Below are 7,679 nucleotides of genomic sequence, written 5' to 3' on the forward strand. Positions count from 1 at the left end.
TTCCTTTTTTTCTTTCTTCAAAATTGTAAACATTTTTGCTGTAAACAATCAGGAGATTATTAAAAGTGACAGAAGAAGATTTGCCAGTAGAAAATGCAGTCCAATTGCTACAAAAAGAAAGCTATACGCATGTGTCCAGCACACAAACACACACACACAAGACTGATGAGATGTCAAAAGGAAACGAGTTGCAGACAGGCCCGCAGAAGCAGACACTGCGAAAAGAGACGGCTCAAGAAAGGATGGATACCTGAAAGCTCATTGGGGCTTCATTCCTAAGAGGGGTTACCGACGTTGGGGAAGAACGCCCGGTGACGCACAAGCAAGAGAAGATGCTCCCACAATGCTGGAAAGACTGTTGGAGGTTGTGAACAGACACGCAGGGAGCGTGAGAGTCATAACCGACAGCCGTTATGGTGAAGAAGCCCTCATAGACGTTCTGGCCATTTGGGAAGAACATGGCTACGGGGGGGTGAAAGGAAGACCAGATGGGCCCTAAGAGGGGGCCTGCTGGTTAAGAACAAAGGTTCATCGATACGTCCAAGAAAGGATAATTATAAAGTCAAAAGTTAAAGTCAGCTTTATTGTCAATCTCTTGTTGAGTTGAGAAATGGGACAAGACCCCTCGCGGAAAGTGGTCCCATATGTGAGTCCGTGAAGAATGTGGTAACGACCGTACATGTGGCCATAGTACTCTTACCTTTCCCGCCCCCTTTTCTTGATCTTCCGAGTTAGAGCAACGCTGGCGTCTGGACTGTTGACTGCCGCTTCTACCCCGAACCGTGTCCGCTATTTGTTTGTCCCCTGTCTGTTTTGTGTTTCCCGTTTTAAGTGTGCCCGTTTTTTATTTTATTTTCTCGCCTTTTCTCCTGCCCACCACGTATCTCTGGAGCTCTGCTCGCACCTCTCCAATCCCGCTCCCTCTGACTACGAGCTACGCTAGCCAGCTAGCCAACCTACCACCGGACCCTCCTACCTCCCGGCTCTGAGCCTGTAGCTGCTTGCTCTTGGCTCGGCAAACGGCTCCAACCCAACTTGCTGGCCACTTGGCCGCCGTCCTCGGGGGGAGCACCCGCTCGCTGCGAGCTCGCCGGTCGTGGCTCGGCTGTGTGCCGCCATGACACACTGGGGCGTGCCGTTTGCACGGGTACAGTCGGGATTGACCAACACCACCACCCACTCCACCAACATCACGACTCAGTCCACTGCTGCTTCCATGCATTTCACTGCCTACCAACTTCTAGTTAACCAGCTACTAGTCATTTCTACATTTTATCTGGATTATTCCCTGCTGCTGTCACGTCTCATCTCCTGCATGAACTATCACTTCTGCTACTCCGGGCTTCCATTCCACTAACTTCTCGTCCATTTGTCTACACTGCTGCTGATCTTCATCATTTCAACAATAATCACCGTCTCCCTGCTGCTGCTGCCTCAGCTGCCAGCAAGGCTGGAATCCTCCGCCGTCGCCGCTACATCCACCGTAGCTCCGGACTATCTTTTAAACGGCATTTCCCTGATGGCTCACCCATCGCCTCTTTCTGGACTAACTCTCGCCCCCCCCCCCCCCGTCACCCCCACCTTCCGTACTGTCAACTTCAACAATCTCCGTTCCCCCACCCCCGCTCCTTCATCCATCTCCCTCGCACTGCTGAACTGTCGCTCCCTCTCCAACAAATCACTAGTTATTTTCGAACTAATATTGGACAATAATTTGGATCTGCTCCTTCTCTGTTAAACATGGCAACAGTCCCTGGACTATTTTTCTCTCAACCAAGCAACTCCGTCTAACTACAGCTACATCGCCAAACCCCGCCTCTCTGGGCAAGGAGGTGGTATTGCTGTCTTCCATAAGCGGTCCCTATCAATCACTGAATTGGACCTCAACCTCCCATCTATTTCATCCTTCAAATATCTCGCTTTTTCCCTCCCCAACTCTACTACTGCTGTTCTTATCTACCGCCCCCCCAAGTCACATCCGTCTTTTCTCTCTGAACTCTATGAACTCCTCACCATCGTATCCTCAGTCTCCTATCGCCTCCTACTAATCGGTGACTTCAACATCCACATCTACCAGCCAACTGCTCCACTGACGTCTGACTTCATCTCCGTTCTGGACTGCTTTCATCTCACCCAGCACATCAACTTCCCCACACACACCAAAGGCCACACCCTGGATATAGTATGCTCCTCCTTTCCACTCACATCCAACCCCCGTCCTCTCACCTTTCCACTGTCAGATCATCTCTGCATCCTCTTCTCCGCCCCTCTACCCTCGCCTCATAAATCCACAAAGCGCACCATCTCCTACCGCAACATCAAGACTGTAAACCCAATCACGCTTTGCCAGCTCTTATCCTCTTCTCTTCCCTCCGACCCCACTTCTTCCTCCCCTGATGACCTTGCCACCACGCTCAACAACATCCTTTCTGACTCCCTTGATTCCCTAGCCCACTGGAAAACTTCCCCTGTTACATTCACTAACTCTGCCCCTTGGTACACACCGGAACTCCGCACCATGAAACTGGCCGTCAACTCTGCTGCCCGCCTCCTTAACCACACCCGGTCCCGTGAACACATCACTCCTCCACTCTCTTCACTGGCTCCCCATGAAGGAGCGTACCATCTTCAAAATACTCTTCCTCACCTTCAAAGCCCTTCACCACCTGGCTCCCACTTACCTATCCGACCTCCTTGTCCCCTAATGCCCCAACCGTCCCCTCCGATCCTCCAATACTTCACGTCTGACAGTCCCAAATTCCAAACTCAAATCCATCGGTGACAGAGCCTTCTCCTGCACATCACCCCGACTCTGGAACTCTCTCCCCCAATCTGTCTGTGGCTCACCCACACTCCCCATATTTAAGTCCCGTCTAAAAACGTACCTCTTCTCCCAAGCTCATGACCTCCCCTACCCATAACTGGTGTCCTCTTCTTAAGTTTATCCGATTGTTTCCTCCAACCCCCCCCCCCAATGTATGTCTTTGCCTTGTTCCCTGTAAGCGTCTTTGGGTTCTTGAAAAGCGCTATACAAATTTATAGAATTATTAATTATTATTATAGGGCACGGAGGAGCCGTGCCTACACGGAAGGAGTTGGAGAAGCTGGAGCTCTGGATTTCCGAAAGTGCAATTCGTGCTGCCCTACAGCACAGGTCGCAGAGGACAGCGAACAGACGGATTGACTTTCAAGCACTGTGCCATCGCTGGACACATGTGAGTTGACAGCACAAGAGGTGTGCTTGTAAACTCCTTGACAGGACATGGAAGGCTGGAAGCTGTGAGAAGAGCCGACGCCAACAGGAATCGTGAGCGTGATCAAGACGTTAGAGCAGGGGTGGGCAAACTACGGCCCACGCGACCATTTAATCCGGCCCGCCAACCCTGAATAAATTGTATTATTAAAAAATTTTTTGGGTCATTTTGCCTGAAATGACTGTGTTTCCCCAGTAGATGGGGAACCGCTCGCCTGCGCATTTACTACCGGAAGCCGTGTCAGAAAGCTCGGCGCACACTCACAAGTGCGTGTACGTATTCAGTAGTATGGACATGGCGCACTCGCGCTCTATTTGTATCAGTCCCAAATTTAGAGCGTCGGCTGTGACGACAGCATTCTTGTAATTCGCGCACTGAGCTTTCAGATACAGTTTTACGCTAAAGCCACCCACAAACCTTCCCCTGTAATCCTTCTATTAAAATGAGTCGCCCAGGGAAAAGCAAGGTGGACACAGTGCCGAGTGTTTAAAAAAGAGTGGCCAATTTGGCTCGACGTATGCGACGTGATGTTCAGCCACATGAACATCAACCCATCACAGATCGAGGTAAACGGACCAACACCTCGGATTTCTCCTAAGAATTGCCACAACAAAATTTACTCCAGACTATGACGCACTAGCAAAAAAGGGAATGAAAATGAAGGGGAGGCTCTCAAGTTTATTGTAAAAAAATGCATTTTGAATATGATTTGTACACATAGCAGGGATTGAAACTAGCGACCATTCTCATTTTCAAACAATGCAGGATGCTCAAGGACATTGATGCATTACCTGTTTGCGACTAATCTTAACCTGTAAAGTTCTTAAGTGTTTCCCGTTTCCTCACCTCTGTTACCAGGTGTTTGTGAGTTAAAACTCTGCTCTGATTTTCAGATACCCCTCACCGTGTTGCCGTTTTGAATACTTTATTTGGATGTATGCTTTCACCGATTCTTCAAGATGATATATTTGGTCAGAATGTTTGCCGTTTGATGTGATCTCATAGGATAAACATCTTTCATTAATCTGACCTGCAGGCACTGAAGTGATGGAGACTGTTATTCATAATAACAGTGTCGTATTTTATGAGAATCACTGATAGCAGTTTTTTAGTGATTTTTTTTTTATAATGCTGTTAATAAATGCATTTGTTTTCAAAAAACTTGTTTGGAATATCCATGCTTTACTACCTACTAAAGGCCAAAATCTTTTATGCAATGACGTTTACAGGTCGCTTATATTACTTCACACAAACACTACGTCCATCTGCTCCTGTTTCGGCCCTCTGGTCCAAATTTAGAACCCAGTTCGGCCCGCGAGTCAAAAAGTTTGCCCACCCATGCGTTAGAGGAATAAAATCCAGAGGGTGAGCAGTTTAAACCATTGCCAGCTGACCCGATTCGAGCTAAGATGTAACCAAAATAACCGGATTACAGCTGACAATTTAGCTGTCCCCGCCTTGGTGTGTTTGGCCGCATGCAAAGGTGCGGTTATCATACGAAGAAAACAAAACGGAAAAATGGCCGGTCGGGCCCTGGACCTGCTGAGAAGAGCCACAGGGGGCTGTGTCCCTAGGCGACGTGACTCTTTTTATTGGAACAAGGACGACAAAACACCGTGTGAGCATTTGTGAGCATCGTTGTCAAGTGGAAGGAGTCTGAAGTAAAGACCCAGGCCTCCAGGAGAAAGACGACATTGGTGCTTCGGAGGCAAGACACGTGACGTGGACTGACCTTTGGCGACTCCCGGAGCCTCTGCGGCCCCGGGTCTCCAGATGTTTTGCAAGATAAATAGGAGACCAACAAGTACGTGTTTTGAATCCACCCAGGTGCATTCTTAGTAGATTGAAATTTGCCTGGACGGTCGGAAGGGCGGTTGTGGTGAGCTGTAGCTTTCCCACATCCCCGCCGTCCTTAAATGGCTTGCCCCTAATGTCAAGCAAGGAGAGCAGGCTGAGTGGAGCGCCTTAGATGGGGTGGCTACTCTGACCTGATGACTGCAGCAACGCAACTCGAGACGTCCCACGGCCCACCGATAAGATAGGAAGGAAAAATAGAAAGGCAAGCAATTTATTTGTGGGCAGAAACTGAACCACACTGCATTAATGCCTAGCCCTAATGAAACAAAATTTGAGAGATGGAAAGAACTTGCTTTCTGGAATTAGGATAAAGAAAAATTATAAAATAACGACATTTCAAAGGTATATTTAGAAGAAATAGTCGATTGGTTGTGTCAAGTCTACACAGGTTTTTACATTTAAGAATAACAGAGTGATTGAGTTAGTTAAAGTTACCGTTTTTTTCCGTGTATAGTGCGCAATATTTTACTAATTTATTGTCCTAAAATCTGGGGTGCGTATTATACATGGGTACAAAGAAAAAATTTTTTTTTTTTTTTTTAATTTTTTTTTTTTTTTTTTTTAAATAAAGTCATGGTACAACAAAACCAACAACAGGACTGACCGACAAAGTTGTGGAACAAAAAGACAGGGTGACATTACCAAAGACAGGAACAGAATGACAGTAACACATGCAATGATCCAACGGTGAGCGAGGGGCAGACAGGACTTAAATACAAAACACGTTACATCGATTGAGGTGACACAGGAAGAGCGGGGTGACACGAACAGAAACTATGGCAACCTAGACACATAGCAAAACTGGGGACGAGACATGACAAATCTCCCCCGAAATAAAACTCACCTTTCTTCTTGTTTGTTGTCAATCGCGCATCGCATTCAGCCATCCTGCCCAACACACTTAGTAAAATTCATAATTGACGACACATCGTTTGATGCGATGGTGCAATCCTCGATGGTGTGTTATTGTCAAATATTGTTTGTTTTTTAATCTCCATCGCGGACCGGACGTCATACGGAGGCCGCCATTACAGATGCGCAGAACGGTTGCGCAAGACACGTCAGCTATATAAAGAGCGAGAGTTCAGTTCTCCACCTATTAGTTTCAATTCACAGTTTAATTAGCAGTTTCAATCAGCAAATAACAAAATGCGTATTACAGGTAATATTTTATTTCACAACACTTTGCCTTGTTCCTTTCGTCTCTGCTGTTCATTTCAAACACGCTCCATACGACCGCAATGCTCTTGCATCAGACGCTCGCTCGATCACCTGCTAGTTTGCCGTCTGTCACAATGTACCCTACACAAATCCGAAACATTTGTTGCGGCTCCGAGTCACGACGAGGGGCAAGTTTTGGTTTCCAAGGGTGTTTTTATTCCTCTTCAACGTCTCTCCCATACAGAGCCGCCGTGTGCGCACGGAGCGCGGTGGTGCGTTTAGGGGCAGTCGGAGAAATCAACGCCAACAAAAAAAATGACATCCAGCCTAGTTAAGACCATACCAAAGACTTTAAAAATGGGACCCATTGCCTCCCTGCGTGTGTGACGATCTTTGGGACTTAAAAAAAAAAAAAAAAAAAAAAAAATTAAAAAAGAAATTAAAAAAAATTCATAAAAATTGGGTGCGTATTATACATGGGTACAAGCTTTTTTCCAGCATCAGCATGCCATTGTTAGGGGTGCGTACTATACATGGGGGCGCACTATACACGGAAAAAAACGGTAAGAAACAACAACAATTATATTAATTTGTTGGCAGTTATTTTGTTGATTTTTATTTACCGTTTTTTTCCGTGTATAGTGCGCAAAATTTAACTAATTTATTGTCCTAAAATCTAGGGTGCGCATTATACATGGGTACAAAAATTTTTTAATTTTTTTTTTCTTTAATTTTTTTAATTTTTATTTTTATTTTTTATTTTTTTTAAAGTCCCAATGATCGTCACACACGCAGGGAGGCAATGGGTCCCATTTTTATAGTCTTTGGTATGGTCTTAACTAGGCTGGATGTCATTTTCTTTGTTGGCGTTGATTTCTCCGACTGCCCGTAAACGCACCACCGCGCTCCGTGCGGACGTGAAAAAGGCGGCTCTGTATGGGAGAGACGTTGAAGAGGAATAAAAACACCCTTGGAAACCAAAACTTGCCCCTCGTCGTGACTCGGAGCCGCAACAAATGTTTCGGATTTGTGTAGGGTACATTGTGACAGACAGCAAACTAGCAGGTGATCGAGCGAGCGTCTAATACAAGAGCATTGCGGTCGTATGGAGCGTGTTTGAAGTGAACAGCAGAGACGAAAGGAACAAGGCAAAGTGTTGTGAAATAAAATATTACCTGTAATACGGATTTAGGTAGAGAACTGAACTCTCGCTCTTTATATAGCTGACGTGTCTTGCGCATCCGTTCTGCGCATCTGTAATGGCGGCCTCCGTATGATATCCGGTTTGCGTGTGTGCGTGTGCGTGCGAGAGCGAGAGAGAGTGAGAGAGAGAGCGCGAGAGAACGCTCAACCGTAGCGGCCTACCAAGCATGTTTTTGGAATGTGGAAGCTGTTTGAGAGTCTGGT

Source organism: Syngnathus typhle, linkage group LG2 (genome assembly GCF_033458585.1).
Source record: "Syngnathus typhle isolate RoL2023-S1 ecotype Sweden linkage group LG2, RoL_Styp_1.0, whole genome shotgun sequence".
Classification (NCBI taxonomy): Eukaryota; Metazoa; Chordata; class Actinopteri; order Syngnathiformes; family Syngnathidae; genus Syngnathus; species Syngnathus typhle.